Source organism: Aegilops tauschii, chromosome 7 (genome assembly GCF_002575655.3).
Source record: "Aegilops tauschii subsp. strangulata cultivar AL8/78 chromosome 7, Aet v6.0, whole genome shotgun sequence".
NCBI lineage: Eukaryota > Viridiplantae > Streptophyta > Magnoliopsida > Poales > Poaceae > Aegilops > Aegilops tauschii.
The window spans coordinates 112,927,635-112,949,749 of record NC_053041.3 but is presented as its reverse complement, the minus strand read 5'-3'; the positions used below and the strand labels follow the sequence as shown (position 1 = coordinate 112,949,749).

The 22,115-nt window shown below is 47.6% G+C and overlaps 1 long non-coding RNA gene and 1 pseudogene across 1 annotated transcript; both read left to right on the top strand.

Moving 5' to 3' along the window:
• The first annotated feature begins 5,464 nt into the window (after nt 1-5,464).
• On the top strand, nt 5,465-16,230 carry LOC109781850 (outer envelope protein 61-like; annotated as a pseudogene).
• On the top strand, nt 10,868-14,430 carry LOC120969797 (uncharacterized). Its single transcript, XR_005764178.3, has 5 exons — nt 10,868-11,184; nt 11,260-11,399; nt 12,613-12,661; nt 13,275-13,373; nt 14,259-14,430. It is a non-coding gene; the product is annotated as an uncharacterized lncRNA (long non-coding RNA).
• Nucleotides 16,231-22,115: the final 5,885 nt, after the last annotated feature.

The window sequence follows — 22,115 nt, the reverse complement described above, 5'->3', positions numbered from 1 at the left end:
CTCCTTTCCCCGGCCGCCGCAGACAGTCATCGAAGGCACTGGTGATGCGGCACATCAGGTGCCCAACCCGGCGTACACAGTCTGGTGGATGGCCGATCAGGCTGTTCTTGGCGCCCTCCTGTCCTCCATGACCGAGGAAGTCCTCGGTCAGATGACGCGCGTGACCTCCTCGGCCGCCGCATGGACTGCCCTCTGCGCCATGTTCGCTGCGCAGAATAGGGCTGCTGTTCATCAGCTTCGCACGCAACTGAACCAGACCAAGAAAACGGACATGTCCGTGTCTGAGTACTTCCACAAGATGACGGGCTACGCCGACGCCATGGCTGCTGTCGGCGACCCCCTGACCGATGAACAGATCATTGGCCACATCCAGGGTGGCTTGGGTCAGGAGTACGACCCCCTGGTGGCTTCGCTCACCATCTTCGACGGAGCAATCAGCCTCACCAACTTCTACGCGCATCTCCTCAGCTTCGAGGCCCGTCAGGAGCAGCACGCCGCAGCTGGTGGCGATTTTTCGTCCTCCGTGAACAACGTCGTTCGCCATGGAGGTGGCTCGTCTTCTCGTAATGGCAACCGCAACGGAGGTGGAGCTTATGGCAGCCGCAATGGCGGCCAGAACCATGGCAGCCAGCAGCATGGCGGCCAGAACGGCCAGCACCATGGCGGTCGTGGCGACAATGGAAACCGCAACGGCGGCGGCGGCGGCAACCGTCGTCCTAAGTGCCAAATCTGCCGTATTTTTGGGCACTCCGCCCTTCAGTGTCGCCAACGCTACAACCACGCTTATCAGGCGGATGAGTACCATGGCGGTAACATGGTGACGCACGGCCACGTCGACAACCACTGGCTACTGGACACCGGTGCCACCGACCATCTCACCAACGACCTTGATCGTCTAACGACGCATGAGCGCTATAGTGGGAAGGACCAAGTGCATGTTGCAAACGGTGCAGGTTTGAAAATTTCTCATATTGGTCATACTCAACTTTCTGGCTCACGTGATCCCATTGTCCTTAAAAATGTTTTAATTGTCCCACAAATTCAGAACCATCTCCTCTCTGTTTATCGTCTTGTTTCGGACAATCGAGTTTTTGTGGAATTTCATCGTTTTTTCTTTTGTGTGAAGGACAAACTCACGAGGAAGGTGCTTCTTCTCGGTAGAAGCCGCAATGGCCTCTACCCTATACCGTTTCGTCGGTCATCGTCATCATCGCATCAAGCTTTTTTCAGCATTCGTTCTTCTTCAAGCCACTGGCACCATCGTTTGGGTCACCCATCAAATAATGTAGTTGAGTCTGTCGTTCGGTCAAATAAACTCTCTTGTTCGTCGAATAATGAGACTTTTGTTTGTGACGCGTGTCAACGCGCCAAAAGCCATCAATTGCCATATCATAATTCATCACGTATTTCGACAACACCTCTTGAGCTTGTGCATACCGATGTGTGGGGGCCTGCCCTTGCTTCATCTGGCGGGTTTAAATATTATGTTAGTTTTGTGGATGATTTCAGCCGCTTCACATGGATTTACCTTCTTAAACATAAATCGGATGTCGAACAAGTTTTCTATAATTTTCAATCTCATGTCGAACGTCTTCTCAATACAAAAATCCGTGCGATCCAATCTGATTGGGGTGGTGAATACCACCGCTTGCATAAATTTTTTCAGCGTGTTGGTATTTCCCATCGTGTGTCTTGTCCTCACACCTCACAACAGAATGGTATAGCCGAGCGCAAGCATCGTCATTTGGTTGAGACTGGGCTTGCCCTCCTCGCTCATTCCTCCCTTCCACTTCGCTACTGGGATGAAGCATTCCTTACCGCATGTTATCTTATTAATCGCATGCCTAGTATGACCCTCCACAACATCACACCCATGCAGCGCCTCCTCAATGTCACTCCCGACTATTCGTTCCTTCGCATTTTTGGATGCGCATGTTGGCCTAGTCTTCGCAAATACAACTCTCGTAAACTTGAGTTTCGATCCAAGATGTGTTTTTCTTGGTTATAGTACCTTCCACAAAGGATACAAGTGCCTAGATAGAACCACCGGTCGGATCTACATCTCCCGTGATGTTGTGTTCGATGAGAATATTTTTCCATTCGCCACCGGTGTTCGTCCTGATTTGTCCCCTTTAAATCTACCAGTGCCGTTTCCAGCCACGGAGCCAGTAGTTCAGGATGCTAATATGCGAAATTATAATCTGTCACTTTTGTTTCCTGAACTTTGTCCTGCAGAAACAGACACGAGGCGACCAGCAGCCACGATCGACATCCATCGATCGAACTACATGCATGGCTCGTCGCCATGCAGCCAACCGGTCGGCGCCACGCGCCTGTTGCTGGACTCACCTGCGTCTTCACCGAGTGGGCCGGACTCGGCCCAGCCGAGTGAACCGCCGTCGCCAGCTTCGTCTATGCTCGGGACGCCCGAGCGAGCTGTACCAGCGTCTGATGCATCTGCTGGCCGTGCACTTGTGCACACAGCCGAGACGCCTGCTGCACCAGGCTCCCCAGCTGGCGTCTCTCCGGCGCTGCAAGCCGCTCCTTCATCACCATCGGTTTCTCGGGCACTGCCGGCGGCTCCTCCAGCGGAGGGTGCATGCACACGTCTCCAGAATAACATTGTTTGTCCGAAGATTCCCAAGGACGGCACTGTTCGGTACAATCCATATCGTCGCGGTTTCGGTGCGGTCGTCATGTCTGCACCTTCCACCCATAGGCAGGCCCTTGCTGATCCTGCTTGGAAGACGGCCATGCAGGAGGAATTTTCTGCCCTACAGCGCACAGCGACGTGGTCTCTTGTCCCGCGTCCTTCCGGCACCAACATTGTTAGCTGTAAGTGGATTTTCAAAGTCAAGCAACATCCTGATGGTTCCCTTGACAAATATAAGGCTCGTCTGGTTGCTCGTGGATTTACTCAACAGTATGGCATTGATTATCTTGATACTTTTAGCCCAGTCGTAAAACCAACAACTGTTCGCCTAGTGCTTTCTCTTGCTGTTTCACGGGGCTGGTGTCTTCGACAAATTGATGTTAGCAATGCTTTTCTTCATGGACTACTTGATGAGGACGTTTATATGCAGCAGCCGCCCGGTTTTGAGGATCCTAGCTACCCTCGCCATGTGTGCAAGCTTCGGAAGTCTATCTATGGTTTGAAACAGTCACCACGAGCTTGGTATTCTCGCCTTAGTGACCGGCTGCAACAGCTCGGTTTTCACTCATCTAAGGCTGACACTTCACTATTCATCTTCCAGCATGATTCTATGGTTATTTACATGATTGTTTATGTTGACGATATTGTCATTGCTGGCTCCTGTTCTCAAGCGGTGGACCGTCTACTTCGCACCCTCTCTCGGTCCTTTCCTATCAAGGATCTTGGTCGTTTGGGTTACTTTCTTGGGGTTGAAGCCACCTACAACTCAGGGGGAATGGTGCTCTCGCAGCGCAAGTACGCTGATGATCTTCTTCACCGAGCACATATGGAGAATTGCAAGGCGGTTTCCACACCCATGTCAGTTACAGATAAGCTGGCAGCAGATCTTGGCACTCCTCTTACTAATGATGATGCTTTCAGTTACCGCAGTATGGTTGGAGGTTTGCAGTATCTTACGCTCACTCGGCCTGATATTTCTTTTGCTTAAACAAAGTCTGTCAATATTTGTCCAAACCTACTGATGTGCATTGGGAGGCTGTCAAGCGCATATTGAGATACATCAAGGGTACTATAGCCACAGGACTTCAGATTCGTCGATCAAGTTCCACACTTTTGAGTGTCTTCACTGATGCTGATTGGGCAGGTTGTGCCGATGATAGACGCTCTACGGGAGGTTTTGTGGTCTTTCTTGGATCTAACCTGATATCATGGAGCGCTCGGAAGCAACCAACAGTATCACGTTCAAGTACCGAGGCAGAATATAAGGCTCTTGCAAATGGTGCAGCTGAAGTGGCTTGGGTACAGTCTGTACTTAGAGAATTGGGCGTCCATCAGTCTCGTCCACCAATCCTATGGTGTGATAATTTGGGTGCCACATACCTCACTACAAATCCAGTATTCCATGCTAGGACGAAGCACATAGAGGTGGATTTTCACTTTGTTAGAGAAAAGGTAGCACAAGGAGCACTGGATGTCCGGTTTGTGTCCTCTGGTGATCAAGTGGCGGATGCTTTCACTAAACCTGCGACAAAGGTCATGTTGGACAAATTACGACGCAATCTCAACCTTGTGGCTGGTTGAGATTGAGGGGGAATGTTAACGTAAATATCTTGTGCCTTGTTTAACCGGCATATGATCAAGTAGCGATCACACCCGTGATATTAGGGATTGTAAAATCTGTTAGATTGATCCCATGTGATCTTGACTTGATTCTCAAGTTGTAATCATGTACTAGTATATATGAAAGGCAAAGCCCAAGGGGCATAGTACGGCTCCAAAACATCTCTCCATTATCTTTTGACTAGTTGGTCTTGCAAATTGTCTAGTACTCCCTCCGTAAAGAAATATAATAGCGTTTAGATCACTAAAAATACGTTTATCTAAACGCTATACGTTTATCTAAACGCTATTATATTTCTTTACGGATGGAGTACTTGTTGTTTGCAAGGTGCCCTAAATTACCTGCTAGAATACCACTCTCTGCAGCCGCACACAGATGTCTTCTTCAATGAATCATGAATTTCAGATGCTTCACATGAACCACACCACCTGAGCTTGAAAGAAACCTGACAGTATGGTGTCTTCATTTGCATATGGAAGATAACACAACACAATTGGCATATCAATTGCACTGCAAGCACCAAAGGTTAGGTAGATATTGAGTCAGTGGTGTGATGATTATCCTAAAACTGAATGCAGTAACGACGAAATGTACAGAGAACAGAATTCAAAATATGTCGCTACTTCACCTTCAGCTAGCCAGAGCTCTGAGATGTCGAGAAACAATATGCTCTGAGATGGAGTCTTCTGGTCTACCCTATCACTCTCCGTTCACCATGATCTATTTTTTTAACATCTTTGAAATGACCCAAATTTGAGTCCCAAATAAAGAAGTGGATCAATCGTAGAAGGCGCACATACACGCACGTTTTGAGGGCGATCGAACAACACCATGCACTGCACTGCACGCACCGATGTTCATGTTCGCGAAGCAAGGGCTCTCGCCGACCGACATGACGGCGCTGTCCGGCGCGCCCATACCATCGTACGTATGTACAGTTATTCCGGTTTCGGATTGGAGTCGGACTCCGTTTTCGTCTCCCCTCCCAAACCCCCATCCATAAATTGCAGCGAGAGCTCACGAACTAATCGCCAAACCAGAAGGGACAGAAAAGAAAAGAAAAAGGAGAGAGAGAGACACACACGATCGAGTCCCAAATTCCCAAACCCGCGAGCTCCCGGCCGCTGCTTCGTCCTCGCGTCGATCCATCCACCGGCGACGTCTTGGGTCTGCCGGTCGGTATCGCCGTGATGAATCCGGAGATGCTGCGGGTGGCGGAGGAGCAGATGCGACGCATACCCGCCGACGACCTCGCCAGGATGCAGCGGCAGCTCATGTCCAGCCCGGACCTGCTGAAGCTCGCAACCGAGAGCATGAAGAACATGATGGCTGACGACTTCAAGCGAGCCGCCGAGCACCTGAACCACGCAAGGCCAGCGGAGACGCTCGAGGTGACCGAGAAAATCGCCAAGGCCAAGCCCGAGGAGCTCGCCGCCATGAAGGCGCAAGCCGACGCTCAGACGGCGTCCGCGATATCCGCCGCCAAGATGCTGAAGCGGCAGGGGAACCAGTTCCATGGCCTCCAAGTACAAGCTCGCCAGGGATATAGCGTGAAGAGCAGCGTGCTGTCGGCGGCCGGGCGCGCTCTGCAGCTGCCACTACCAGAATAACCTTGTATGCCTACGGCCTTAACTATGCCGACGGCTGCCGTAGGCATAGATGGAGCTATGCCGACGGCCCATCTATGCCTACGGCAGCCGTAGGCATAGTAAGGCCATCGGCATACATCGATCTATGCCTACGGCAGCCGTAGGCATAGATAGGCCGTCGGCATAGAGGTGGCCCTAGTCGCCCGAGGACAGACGGTGGGTTGACGCCGTCAAATCTATGCCGATGGCCCTAACGGCGGTCGTCGGCATAAATATTATTATTTTTTACTAGGAGCTGCCACGTGGCAGAGCTATGCCGACGGCAAAGCCGTAGGCATAGTTTTCCATCTATGCCTACGGCAAGACCGTAGGCATAGCCCTGCCACGTGGCGCCTCCTGGTAGCCCCGACAACTATGCCTACGGTATGGCCGTAGGCATAGATATCATCAGTTTTTTATTTTAAATTATTATTATTTTTTAAAAGTTAAAATTTGAATAATTTAAATCTAACTTTTCTAAAAAGTTAAACATACACAAATTATACGTCGACTCGGGGTAGAATTTTCCATAGATTATGAATATCCAGTTTGTTTTTGTTTTTGAGTATGTTAGAAATGTGACCTCGTGTACTTTTGCATATAGGTCCTTGTACTTTGTTAAAAGCATAAGTAATTGATGCTTGGATCAATTTTGACAAATTTTATATGTTTTTTTTATCAGAATGGGCTGACCTATAACAACCAGGTGAAAACGTCCGTTGGTCAAATCCCGTCCGGCGAAAGTCAAAGGCGTAGATCTCCGAGTCAAGTGGTCCAGGGTTACGCCGGTCGGGGCCTTTCGGGGGTAGCAATGCCACCAGAGCATTGCCCCGGGTCCTCATACACGTCTTAAGGTGTGGTGGCATGTATGAAGAGGCAATACGCGGCTCCGGTGTGAGCCCCCCCCCCCCCCGAACGGATGGCAATGAAATCGAAGTAATCCCTCTGCGGTTTTGGCGTTGCATGAAATATTTCTAAACACTCGGAGTGTGATCAATTCATGAAATTTTTACACAGTGTAGGCACATGTGATATAATAGGTGTGGCAATTTCTTATATTTTTTAAAGATGCAAGAGTATGTGAAAAAAAATCCCCCACTACGGATTGTTCTTCGCGTGTCTATGAGTGTGGTCAGGGGCCTTCGGGGGCTAGCTATGCCACAAATCTTGCATTGGATCCTCTTACATGTCTAGAAGTGTGGTGTCGGGTGCAAACACCCGTCATGCAGCTCTGGAGTGTGACCCCCTTCACGGAAGGCGCTACCGTCGGCACTTGGAGGGGGGAAACGGCCGCGCCGGGTCGACACGAGGGGGATCCGATGGTGGGTTGGGCCCAGACCTTGTTCTGAAATGTTCCTATGGGCTGATCTATCACAACCAGGTGGAAAAGTCCGTTTATCAAAGGGCGTCCAGTGAAAGTCAAAGGCCTAGATCTCTGGGTCAACGGGGCTAGGGTAAGGCCGGTTGGGGGCCTTCGGGGGTAGCAATGCCACCAAAACTTGCATTGTGTCTTAATATATGTATACAAGCGTGATGGAGGGTTGAAATAGCCAACGGATTAACGGGCAGCACACTTCCTTCACAAAACCGGACACGTTCTCTCTCGATAACTAGATACTACCTTGGAGATGGTGTAGTTTACAAGCGGTCTCTGGTCAGGCTTCTGTGAAACATGCTCAAACTTTTACCACACCCTACAAGGGCCATATGACTACACCATGCCAGGTCCCGAGGATTTCCGGCATCATATGATTTCCCGTGGATTTTAACGGCTAGATCCGGCATGCTGCCGAGGTACATTCACCCTACGGTGGTGGGACCTGCCCCTCCTTTTGTTGCACTAGGCCTACACATACTGCAAAGACATCATATATGATTTGACAAACCACTTCTGGACATCATTTTAGGTGGCTGCCGTGCAGATCTGCAATTTCTCGCGTTTAAACCCTACGGATGCAGTAAATGTGTCAAATATTGCAGGCGGGCCCGAAAAATGCCATGTACTGGCACGTGTCATCCAATGGCCCCCTTTGAGAGCACGAGAAGTTTCGAGGTCAATGGAGCAACGGGCAACGCACTTCCTTCACAAACCAGACACGTTCTCTCTCGATAGCTAGATACTACCTCCGAGATGGTGCAGTTTCAAGCGATCTCCGGTCAGGCTTCTGCGAAACGTGCTAAAACTTTCACCATACCCTACAAGGGCCATACGATGACACCGTGCCAGGTCCCGAGGATTTCCGGCATCGTATGATTTTTGGTCGATTTTAACAGCTGGATCCGGCATGCCGCGGAGGTACATTCGCCTCCCGGTGGTGGGGCATGTGTTGGGGATCGTAGCAGAATTTTAAAATTTTCCTACGCTCACCAAGATCCATCTATGGAGTATACTAGCAACGAGGGGAAAGGAGTGCATCTACATACCCTTGTAGATCGCGAGCGGAAGCGTTCCAATGAACGTGGATGACGGAGTCGTACTCGCCGTGATTCAAATCACCGATGACCGAGTGCCGAACGGACGGCACCTCCGCGTTCAACACACGTACGGTGCAGCGACGTCTCCTCCTTCTTGATCCAGCAAGGGGGAAGGAGAGGTTGATGGAGATCCAGCAGCACGACGGCGTGGTGGTGGATGTAGCGGGTCTCGGCAGGGCTTCGCCGAGCTTCTGCGAGAGGGAGAGGTGTAGCAGGGGAGGAGGGAGGCGCCCAAGGCTGTAATGTTACTGCCCTCCCTCCCCCCTTTATATAGGCCCCCTGGGAGGGGGGGCGCCGGCCAGGAGCCCATCTGGATGGGGGGCGGCGGCCAGGGGGGATACTTGCCCCCCAAGGCAAGTGGGGCGCCCCCCCCACCCTAGGGTTTCTAACCCTAGGCGCAGGGGGGAGGCCCATGGGGGCGCCCCAGCCCACTAAGGGCTGGTTGCCCTCCCACTTCAGCCCATGGGGCCCTCCGGGATAGGTGGCCCCACCCGATGGACCCCCGGGACCCTTCCGGTGGTCCCGGTACAATACCGATAACCCCCGAAACTTTCCCGGTGGCCGAAACTTGACTTCCTATATATAATTCTTCACCTCCGGACCATTCCAGAACTCCTCGTGACGTCCGGGATCTCATCCGGGACTCCGAACAACTTTTGGGTTTCCGCATACTCATATCTCTACAACCCTAGCGTCACCGAACCTTAAGTGTGTAGACCCTACGGGTTCGGGAGACATGCAGACATGACCGAGACGCCTCTCCGGTCAATAACCAACAGCGGGATCTGGATACCCATGTTGGCTCCCACATGTTCCACGATGATCTCATCGGATGAACCACGATGTCGAGGATTCAATCAATCCCGTATGCAATTCCCTTTGTCAATCGGTATGTTACTTGCCCGAGATTCGATCATCGGTATCCCAATACCTTGTTCAATCTCGTTACCGGCAAGTCTCTTTACTCGTACCGTAATGCATGATCCCGAGACTAACTCCTTAGTCACATTGAGCTCATTATGATGATGCATTACCGAGTGGGCCCAGAGATACCTCTCCGTCACACGGAGTGACAAATCCCAGTCTCGATCCGTGCCAACCCAACAGACACTTTCAGAGATACCCGTAGTGTACCTTTATAGTCACCCAGTTACGTTGTGACGTTTGGTGCACCCAAAGCACTCCTACGGTATCCGGGAGTTGCACGATCTCATGGTCTAAGGAAAAGATACTTGACATTGGAAAAGCTCTAGCAAACGAAACTACACGATCTTTTATGCTATGCTTAGGATTGGGTCTTGTCCATCACATCATTCTCCTAATGATGTGATCCCGTTATCAATGACATCCAATGTCCATAGTCAGGAAACCATGACTATCTGTTGATCAACGAGCTAGTCAACTAGAGGCTTACTAGGGACACGTTGTGGTCTATGTATTCACACATGTATTACGATTTTCGGATAACACAATTATAGCATGAACAATAGACAATTACCATGAACAAAGAAATATAATAATAACCATTTATTATTGCCTCTAGGGCATATTTCCAACAGCATGCCCCTCCTTGGGTTGCACTAGGCCTACACATACCGCAAAGACATCATATATGATTTGACAAACCACTTCTGGACATCATTTCAGGTGGCCGCCATGCAGATATGCAATTCCCGCATTGAAACCCTACGGATGCAGTAAATGTCTCAAATATTGCAGACGGGCCCGAAAATTGCCATGTACTGACACGTGTCATGCAATTGCCCCCTTTGAGAGCACGAGCAGTTTCGAGGTCAATGGAGCAAGGGGCAACACACTTCCTTCATAAACTGGACGTGTTCTCTCTCGATAGCCAGATACTACCTCGGAGATGGTGCAGTTTACAAGCGACCTCCGGTCAGACTTCTACGAAACGCGCTAAAACTTTCATAACAGCCTACAAGGTCCATATGACGACACCATGCCAGGTCCCGAGGATTTCCGGCATCGTATGACTTTTGGTCGATTTTAACAGCTAGATCCGGAAGCCGCCGAGGTACATTCGCCCCCCGGTGGTGGGCCTGTCCCTCCTTTGGTGTCGTCGTTCGATGGTGAGGGACGTCGCACGTGTCATCGTCGACGGTGACGGGGAAAGCCAAAGAGATGTTCCGTGCGACTGTGCGTAGGTCCCCGTCCGGACTCATAGTCATCATACCGAACGCACCATTCCCCGATCCATTCCCTCCCCACCTCACCAGACCATCTCCTCTTCGCCGCCCTCCTCTCCCCTCACGGATCATCGACGGTCGGTGCAAGAGGGTAGAAAAAATTAGAAGAAAAACAAAAGGGAAAACACAATTGTATGAGCTTCGTTTCTATTGGTGGAAACTTTGTGCCACGGATCGATGACGTGGCACATATCCATCCATCTATCCATCTAGCTATCCACCCCACGACCATCCATCCATCCATCTAGAGAAAAGGAGAAAAAAAAAGAAAAAGAAAAAAGAGCCCACCCAACCCCTACCTCGCTCTCTCCGCACGAACCTCTGTCTCTCGCGACTCCTCTCTCCCCCACGAGCCTCTCTCCCTCGCCGCCGCCACCACCCACGCCGCCCAGTTCCGGCGAGCTCCGGCGGCGCGCAGCACGCCCCCGAGCTCCCCTAGGTCCGCTCCACCTCCCCCTCCGTCCAGAATCGGCGCTCCCGCCCTCCACTGTCCCCGTGGCTAGCTAGGGTTTCGGCCGCCACCCCCAACATCGCCAGGATCAGCCACATCCGGCGACGGCGAGGCCAGAGCTCGACGAATCCATTACCGGTGTGTTGCAGGTACGTCCTTCCCCTCTTTCCTCGCCCAGATCCACCCTCCCCACCTCACCTTCTCCTTTCCTTCCCTTGCTGCAGGTCACCTTGGCGCGGTCTGGACGACGACGACGGCAGGAGGGCGTCGTCCTTCCTACTGGCGCACCTAGCTGGCGGCCCTGTCCTGCTCGAGGAGGCGGGCTGTCTAGCTCAAGCACGGCCACGACGACCCACCTCGGCAGGTAGCACCTCCATCTCCTCCGCCTCCTTCCTCTGCTCACTACTGCTGCTGCTAAGTAGAGGAATATGTGATGCAAATCCTCTTGTGTGAAGGAATTCTAGAGGGATTTGTATGAACAAGTCCTTTATTTATTTATTTGTCTAGTTAGTACCAAAAAGAGAGAGAAGATGAGTTTAGAATCCTGGTTCTTTAGTTAGATAGTACCAATAGGGATTGGTTAATTTTGCTGCTACAACTCGAACGGAGATGATGAGCGAGGTGGAGTAGAAGGTGATGAAAGTCGACGCAACGCTGAGCCAAACCCACTCCTTGCCGACGCAACCTAGCTGTGGTTCTCTTAAGTCACGAAGCTAGATATATCCTTCACCGGTAGCTAGTTTGATCTATCCTGATGGACAAGCTAACATACATAGCAGTAGTTGCTTTTTTTATCATTCCCCCACCGGCCAGAGCACAACGTACACACAGAGAGAGAGCAAATCTCTAGTTAGCTTTTTTTTAGTTTGTCCTCTAATTAGCAGAAACTACTCATTCTTACTCCCCGCAGGTGGCTGGCAGTATCATCCTTGATCTATATTTTTTGGATGGTTAGTCAAAGAGCATGTGATTAATAAATTAGAGGAAGTGCAGGTTACTTTGTTGTTTCCCCTGGATCTGTTCTCACGAACATGCATATGCATCACACTAATCTGCTTCATAATTATTGAATCCAAGCATGTAAGTCGCTATAGCATTTGCACATCAATCCAGATATGTTTCATTACTCCAGTTTCTACCTTTAGTTTTATATATGGGCTAGCTACTACACAATTTAATTACTCTGCATATTTTGTATTACCTGAACATGGATAAATTGCATGTAAAATTTTGGTTCCCATAGATCTCTCGGTTGAGTCAAGGACTCTAGGTAGCAATTTTTTCTATCTCAATTTCATTTGCTATAGTCAGTTATTATTTCGCATTAATATGTTCAGATTCCCAGGTATGATTAATTGATCATATGTACCTTTGGATCTTCCAAAACAATCAACATTTTATCTGCGCTATTTTCTTTCACATTTGCCATTTTGTTCATATCTGTAGATCTATTTATATATATTCTTTTTTTGTTTCTGCCAACCCACATATGCATTAATTTGAATGAACTTAAATTTGATCCTTTATTTGGTATTACCTACATAAAATTGATTATCCATCTCTTCTTTGATGCACAGGTAGGTACCGCTGATGTACTGGAGCCTTGATCTTAATTTTTCTTCATTGGTAATAATATCATCTCTCAAGAAGTCCTTTACAGATATATGTAGTACAGCGGGTCATTATTTATTTGTTGCTGTGATGTCGAGCTCTGTTTTCTTTATTATGACAAGTTGCAAAATTAGGAGTGGGAAGTAAACTTTTGTTAACTTGTTGGCTGAACCAATGGAACTACTGTTATTTTTGATTTGTTGCTCAACTAGTGCTGCAATGATGGAACCGATGATTGTGCATGATGCATCCATCCATTCTATCGGAGTGGCTGTGCTTTTTTTCTTCTTGTGCTAAGATTGATAGCATCACATATCCTATTATTTTGTTTCTCCAGTAGAGCCTTGTGAGTTGATGTGTCTGCGACCGTCCTCGAATGGTTGTGCAATAATAATGGTCCTAGCTAATTACTAGTATGTGCTGTTGCTAAAACAACTTGCTCCTCGATTAGCAACAACAACAACCACGCTTTGGTTCCCCAAAATTCAGATGGCACTTGCATCTCTACACACACACACATATGAATATGCACCTCGGTTTGGTTCAGTTTGCATGTTTACATTTGCTTTAACTTTGACTGAAACTATCTTGGTGGCACTTGCATCAATGGTGTGTTCTGCCCTTGTAGATGTCCTTGGAGAAGATGGCCATTGGAGTGTAGGGGAGGAACAACCTTGTCTTGCTCGAGGAGGAGGACCACCCGATCTCGACGACGGCATGGCAACAGGTAGCACTCGCCTCCCTCCCATGGTGAAGGTCTGATCCGCCTGTTTAGATGGTCTGCTCTTGTCTTATGCATGTGAGGGGAGAAGAAAGCCATTGGACTGAATTATATTTGCATGTGAGGGGAGAGGTCCTTTTGGTAGATGCAGAGTATAGATTCACAAAATTCACCACATGAGCGTACTACCTATATCCAAATTCTGGATACCACTTGCATCTTTTGTATGTACACATGAAAAAGCATGACGGTTTGCTTCAGTTTGTATGTGTCCAATTGTTTTTTTACTTTGACTGAAACTATCTATCTTGGTGGCACTTGCATCTCCTGTATATACATATGAATCAGCACCACACTTCTCTTCAGTTTGTATGTGTCAATATTTTTGGTTGAACTTTGACTGAAACCAACTGGATGGCACCTCAATCTGTACATGCACATGAATCAACACCACCTTCGTTTAGTTTTCTATGTGTCCATTTGTTTTTACTTTGACTAAAACCAACTCAATGACACTTGCATCTTCTGTATATACATATGAATCAGCAGCACCACACTCTGGTTCAGTTTATATGCATCAATTTTTTGGTTTTACTTTGACTGAAAATTTATATGAGTAAGTATCATCAGTCACAATCAGAGACCAATTTCTTTCTCTTTGGAGCTCAATTTCTTTCTCTTTGGAGCTTGCCTTGAACAACTCATGCTTGATAGATACAACCAAAACTGGAGCATCTTCATGAAAGGCAATACTTTTCTGCCTTTTTAGTTGGATGCCCCTGTTCTAGGCGGGTTTCTTTTGGTAAATTCAGTGTGTAGATTACATATTCATCCTCATATGTAGGATCTTCGGTTTGTTATACTGACTGTATGCCACCTCCATCGTTGCAGCCTTGTCTCCCCCACCACCGCCCCTCGACCTCCTCTCATGCTGCTGTGGAGTCTTAGAATGGGAATGTTATGTACATAAAAAATATTCTATGGTCTGTGTTTGCAAATCCATGGTTGTTGAATCATGTCTGTATAAGCATTTGTAAATAGCTAGCCTTTTTGGCTAATCTTTTTTTTTGGTTCTGGTGAGCAAGTATGGCGACGGCAATGCCGTAGGCATAGATGGCTCTCGTGATACCAGCAGCTGCCATGTGGCGTGTGTGCCTACGGCAAAGCCGTCGGCATAGTTTTGCATCAGCCGTCGGCATAGCCCTGCACCAGGAGCTACTAGAGTGCGCCACGTGGCAGGGCTATGCCTACGGCTATGCCATAGGCATAGGTTTGAAGCTATGCCTACGGCTAAGCCGTCGGCATATCCCTGCCACATGGCGTCTCTTGTATGGGCAGCACTTGACGGTGGCAACGGCAATCACCGTTAGGCGCGGAGTGTTGCAGACGGCCAGGGCCGTCGGCATAGATGTACGGACGCCGTCGGCATAGGCATCTATACCGACGGCCTTCCTATGCCGACGGGGACCTGGGGTACGCTGACGCATATGTTGCCGACGGCCCTATGCCGACGAGGGCCGTCGGCATAGACTTATGCCGACGGGTATCAGGGCTATGCCGACGGCCTGGGCCATCGGCCTAGGGGCTCAGTGTGGTAGTGTGCAGTGCAGCGTTAATCTGATGGCTTGTTACCTGAAACTAGGCGAGTTCGAGGAGTGCGTCAATGAAGGCTCGGAGATTTTGAGCTATGACTCGGGCACTGCCAAGGCGTACTACCGAAGGGGTCAGGCGTACAAAGCGCTGGGAAACCTCCAGGCTGCTGTTGCTGACCTGAGTAAAGCCCATGAGATGTCTCTGGAGGACGAAACTGTCGCTCAAGTTCTGAGAGAGGCGCAAGAAATACTTGAAACCCAAGGGGGAGCAGCAAACCTGCCAAAGGGAGTTGTCACTGAAGAAGTTGTAGAAGAAGATATTAGTTCTCATCTGTCTACTACTACTACTACTACTACTACTACTACTACTACTACTACTACTACTACTACTACTGAGTATACTGCTTCACAACCACATGACGGAGCACGAAACTCAGTACAATCTGACTCTTTAGAAAGCTTGGTAAATATGTCTCAGGTTGCTTCTTCATCAAGCGGAACAATCCCTGTTGCTCCAGATTTTGGTTCCAGTATGCCAGGAATTTCACCGGCTGGCATGGTTGGTATGACGGACCCTGCTATGTGGGAGATGTTTACATCTGGAGAACATGAGTCCCGATGAGATGGCAAACATGAGTGGGCTGCTCGGCATCAACTTGTCCAAGGAGGATGCTGCCAATGCTCAACAGGCTATGTCTTCATTCTCTTCACGAGATTTAGAGAGAATGATGAAATGGATCAGCAGAGCGCAGCGAGGAGTCGAAGCAGCAAAGAAGACGAAGGACTGGCTCCTAGGTACAAAAGGCTTCATCTTTGCTATTGTCATGCTGATCTTGGCGTTCATCCTCCATCGGCTTGGATTCATCGGGTAGGCGATGGCCTAAACATCCGAGGATCTGCAGCAATATATATTGTGTTCTTTTCCTGGGCCAAAAGCTATAGTTGGCGGATGACAACAATGTGGAGGCAATAGTTGAACCTGGGCTTTTCTTGTACCATTGTTTATTTCTTCCATCATATGTGTTTATAAATTGTAATGTAACAGATTAGAAGTAACTGGCCGAGTGTTTTGAAAACTAGCAATTGTGCGTGGATCGATTCTATTCCCTTTTGTAAAATGTTCTGTTTTTAGGATAAGAATAAAGTTAGGGTGCAACAATCTAAAGATATTTGACACCGGTACCAATATTTTTCTCTTTACTATGCTTAAATGTTAGGGTACACCAATAATTCTTCCCTTCATGTTGATTTTAGATATCTGAATCCGTTACCAGCCTTGTAGTCCTCGTGGTACTCTCTTGTGCGTATCTCTAGTTTCCTACCTTTTTGTGAACTCTTGTCGAAATAATTTAATATTTTTTCATGGTAGAGTGGCAGAGTGGCTTAACCATAGCCCCTCGTGTCTTAAGGAACATGTGCCTCTTGATTGTAACACTACAAACTTCGACTAAACTCCTACTACCCAGCAAAAGAGAAAAACTTGAAGTAAAGAACCAACGGATCCTCCACTTTGCATTTAGGTCAGTGCTCCTACTCCACCTTAAGCGAAGAATGGTACATGGGCCGGGCCATAAAGGTTTCCCTGTTCCTTTTCCATTTAATATATTGTAGGAGAAATGTGTGAAAGGTGATTTGAACAATACTAATTCATGTTTTTTTTAAGTGTTAAAAATGTTCACATATTTGTAAAAATCCCATACGTTTTAAAAGCATATTTTTTGTTTAAAAAACATAGTGTTTTAGAAAGTGTTGATGTATTTTCAGGAAATGTTTGTGTATTTAAAATTTATTGTTTTAAGAAATTCTATGATTTTTAAAAAAGATCCTTGCATGACTAATCTTGTTTTTGTTCATACACTTTTCAGAAAATATTTGGGTATTTTTCCCTTTCTATTCATTCTGCATATTAGCTTGGATTCATCTGTAGGTGAATCTAAACATCCATGATGCCCAATCACGATGTTCATCCAAGAATCAGCAACAAATAACTACCTTTTTTTTTGTTGCGAAATGCAACAGATAACCACTATTCCTATGCCTGGCACCGCCTATTTGGGGAGCTCCTAGTCAGTGCTTCAAGCATCGTTTAGAAGCCAGCGCTCGTGCGCATGCTAGTGGGCCGCGGCTAAATATTGTGCCTGCTTGCAAGTTTCGCACGCTTGTTTGCGTCGGCCGTTAGGTCATGAATTTGTAAAAAAGTTCATCAGTTTGAAAAAGAGTTCACAAATATGGAAATTGTTCACGAGTTAATTTTGAAAATTTCATGAATTTGGAGAAAGTTCGTGACTTTGAAATTTTTTGGGATTCAAATTTCAAGAAGATCATGTATTTGGAAAAGTTTATTGGTTTGAAAAAGTTCACAAGTTTAGAAATGTTACGAATCTAAAAATTGTTCACGAGTTAAAATGTTAAAAAAGTCATAATTTTGAAAACAGTTCACAACTTTGGAAAATGTCACAAATTTCGAAAAACAATGTTTCATGAATTTTTAAAAAGTTTACCAATACAAAAGAAAGTTTGTGAAAAATAAAAAGGAAAAATAAGCCGAAAAAGGAAATGGAAAGAGAAAACCGTGGAAAAATTGTGCATGAAAAAAACTAAAGGAAAATCACCCAGAAAACCTTCCAGAGCCAGAACCAAAAATGTACACAACTAGTAGATGAAGAAGTAGAACCATGCACAACAAGAAAGTTGCCAGAGGCGGTTGCTGCGGTTGGAAATAAACCAATTCGTTTCAAGTTCAAATCCTATTCCATAATATTTTTCTAAGCTTTTAGAAAATAAAACGAAAAATCTAGATGGGCCGAGCTCGGGATGGAGTTGGCGTACCTACTCCTCAAACGTACCTATACCTTTGTCAAAGGTCTAAATTGCTCTTTATGTGTTTTGTGAGGGGGTGTACCAAAGCAAGGCTCATGTTCATGTATTGAGATGTTGAAAGAGAACCAACATCTTCAGAAAATGACCTCTTGCCGGTTGAGCATAATTCTGCTTCCCACACCGGATGAAGAAGGATGTCAGTTCTTAGGTTTTTTTCGAAAAGAAGGATTACCCCGGGCCTTTGTATCGAGCGATGCACACAACCATCTTTACTAATAGAGTAAAATCCAGCAGCCGAACAATGTCAACCCGGAAATAAAACGAAAAGAAAACCCGAGGCCGCATGCCTCGCGACAGTAACTTCACCAAATAGCCACTAACCCTATGTTACAAGCAGTGGCGGAGCCAGGGGCGACCAGGGCCTGCCCCCCCCCCCCCCCCTACTGTAATACCTAGGTGTATTTAGCGATAGAACTTGATTAATGGACGTACTTGGCCCCCCTTAGGTTAGTCATAGTGGGAGTAACTTAGGTAGTAACATAACACATCCCAAGACAAATTTGCTTATGTGGCATGAAGTTAATGAGGAGAGAGATGCTTGTGGTAACATAAGGCTGGTCGTAATGGGAGTATCATAGGTAGTATCATGCATGCCAACTAGGCAAATTTGATGAGGTGGCATAGAATTAAATGAAGAAAGAGAGGGTTGAGTATCATATCATGATACCGTATCATATTAAATGTTGTGCTACTATGTGTCATGCATGCTAATAAATGAAGTCATCTATGATACTCCCTCCGTCTCGGTTTATAGGGCGTGTACATAGTTCTAGGTCATCCATTTGACTAACTAAACATGAGTTATATGTCACAAAAAGTATATCATTGGATTCTTAAGCGGATGTAGTTTCTAAATATATATTTTTCATCACATATAATACATATATAGCTAGTTAAATTCTTAACCTAGAACAACGTGTATGCCCTGTAAACCGAGACGGAGGAAGTACTAACATATGATACTATCATACACTAGTATCATATGCATGATACTAGTATATGATACTTGCCATTACAATCAGCCTAATATGTTTATGTAACAAAACACACCCCGAGGTAAAATGAATCTATGTATCAATTAATAAAGGCTTGCATGTTACCATTCATATGTTACTACCCATTATCAAGATAATAACATAGACCAGCCTTAATAACTCAAACATACAGTAAAAATCTGCAGAAAGGGTAAAGGCCCATAATAAAGCCCAATATGGTCACGACGTCCGCTCCTCTCCTAGTTGCCCCGCCACTTAAAAAAAAGTACTAGTTGTCCCTGGCGATCCCTAAAAAAAAGAAAACTAGTAGCCACTGGCGTTATTTATACCCTAAAAAAATGATTAGCCCCTGAAGTGATTTGAGGCGAAGCGCCTGGCGGCTGCGGCTGCCTCCTGCCCTCCCTGGCCATGATCAGATTTGAGTCCGATTAAATCAACCGGCACTTCCCGCAAAAAAAAATAAAATCAACCGGCACTGGCTCCGCGATGAACAATCTTGCAGACTACTCCCGCCAGTTCTCCAGCGGCCCAGTCAACTATCAAGGTTAGCATCACTAATACTGTCTGCTAATCTTTCTCGACCCTCATCTATGCGCGTCGAAATTCTATATCCAGTTTTACTTATTTTAATGGTGATTTGCAACGGTAGTTCATTTGAAATTTCTTTTGATAGTTTGATCTGCTAAGTGGTTATGAAAAGTATTCGCAAAACTGAAAAAGGGTTATGGAAAGAAAAGCACCGTCAAACATCACAATGATTAGTTTAAGTTTTAAGCATGTTGTATTGAGTTCCCAACCTAATGATATATTGTTAACGGGGCTAATGTGCAAGTTGACATCCCGATTCAAATGGACGATGACTTGTTCAGAATTGCAAGATAATCTAAATTGAAAAGGGAAATATTTAGAAATTAGGTTATCTTCTGATGATTTTTTTAATAATTTTGATTTTATTGGCAATTGCAGGAGAAATTGAAAAGGGAAATATTTACATGTTTTTTTCGCACATAACTTTTTTAGTTTATGAACTTTGCTTGCCCCCCCCCCCCCCCCCCCACCCACTCCCAAATTGTGGCTCCGCCCCTGGTTACAAGACGGCATCAGAAATGAAAAATATACAACTCCTAGACTACGCCTTCAAAAAGAAATCGCCGCATGTGCCCAGATGACGCCGAGTCTAACACAGGTTGAACTCTAGATTCTCATCCCTGGAGTGAAGCTTCAATCCACCACCTTCAGCAAGGTCACGACGCATGCGCGTGTCGACATAGTTTGATCAGAGATCTTGTGTTTCCACCGGAGTGCATAAACTCGTTGTTGAAGTCGTATGTACCATCATCCCTTATCTGACTACCGATGCCTCGATAGCTGGATACCTCTGAACAAGACATCGGAAGACAAAGACGTCCCATACTGCATGCCTCCCGGTATTGTCGCGCCACCTCCGATCCAACAGCAACAGGCTAAACATAACACCTCCGTCAGAGCCACCGTGTAACACCAGCTGGTAGCAGACATGACTTGATGTCTTCGCATAAGACATTGTGCCTAACATCCGCAAGTGGCGCATCCACCAGTGGCTTCACCTGCCGGCGACTGGCATTGCTCGACCTCCCTGGAAGAGGTCCAAGTGTCACATGTCGAGCCGCATCGAACCCGATCTGTTGATGGAGAAGACGTCTCATACCGCCGCCAGCCTCAGAAAGGCCGTCACCGTCTCGAGATCCAGACTACGAGTCACTCACACGACTCTGGAGTCTGCCGCCGTCGAAGAAGAGGGGCCGCCACCCCAATTCCGGGCGCTACAGCGAGCACCCACCGCTGCGTTAGCCGCTGTCATGGCGATACAACGACAACCGCTGCCGCGACCGTCAGATCTGGGCACTATATGTCCCGAACCCCTCACGTGCTGCGCCATGGTCAGTCGCGCTCCACCTGCCGTCGCGCCGACGTGCAGGCCACCACTAGATCAGCCGCCCTGGTATCCGCCGTTTTAGACAGTTGCAGATCTGAACTGGAACAACACGTGAGCACCACACATACACACTGATCCGAGATCCGTCAGCCGCCCGAGCGCCGCTGCAGCTAGCGTCGGCTGCGCCTGCGTGACGCCCGCCGTTGCGAAGCCGCCGCCACACATCCTTCCGCACCCACGCTCGCCGTGCCTAGATCGGGCCCGCCGCCCCGCCGAACCGCCATGGCTCCCCTGCCACTGGCGAGCACCTCGCGCCAGGCCGCAGGAGCGCCACCGCGCCGGAGACCAAGGCCACCGGCCGCCACCTGCCGACGCGCGCGTTCCCCAAGTCGCAGCGTCCACTGCGCGGAGAGACCCGCCGTCGTCTGCTCCACGCGAGCTTCGCCCGCGGGAGACGCTGGCGACGGCAAGGGGGAGGAGTAAGTGGAGGCTCCTGGTGCCGCCGGACGTTGGGCCGCTGCCCGTGTCGCCCCTGGGGACGGAGCGACACGGTCCGATCCAAAATTTTCCTGCCAGCTCTCAGGGGCTACCGACGAGAGAAGTTTCTGCTCAACCTCTTGCATTCCTGTTATGAACCTTGGCCACTGGTGGCGGATGTGAGTGACTGATTGACTAGCACCAGTTTTCCACAAGGGTTATGAGTTGTCTTAATCACAGCATAACCCCATGCCATCCTCAGCACATTCTAAAGCGTGTCCCATGTTATCATCTATTTAAACCTGAGCATCAGAAGATCTGCAAAGGCATGTTGTAGTATGTGTAAGAACATCGGAGAACATACCAACACCGCAAAAAAAACATTGGAGAACATGTTGCAAGTGTTTAAAATGAGATAGTAAACGGCAATTTTAAAAGTCGCCATTTTTAAGTGTTGTAAGCCTAGTCAGATTGCATGTACACATTCCTAAATTAACTGAAAATACTATAATAATGTTTCTCTAACAATTTTGCCTGGAAATTTCGGTTTCGGCCCGGATTGACCTTATAAAGCAAAACCATACTGCTGCATAATTACATACATATTACTTTTCTGATTTTTTTTCTAGAATACGCATAAGCATGCGTATCATTGCATTAGAGAAGAAGTGGCAAAGAAGCCCGGTATCAGGCCTTTCGACCATTACAACCCTAATCATGGGGATTAGCACCCACACACCCCACGCGTACTAGATACATGCATCACCTAGATCAACCCCAAGCCTATATCAATGAGGCAATTGACAGTGCTATCAAGCCGTGTCACAACCAACACTGTTGACCGCTACAACATGACCAAGATCCGAGGGCAACACAAACCAACGTACCC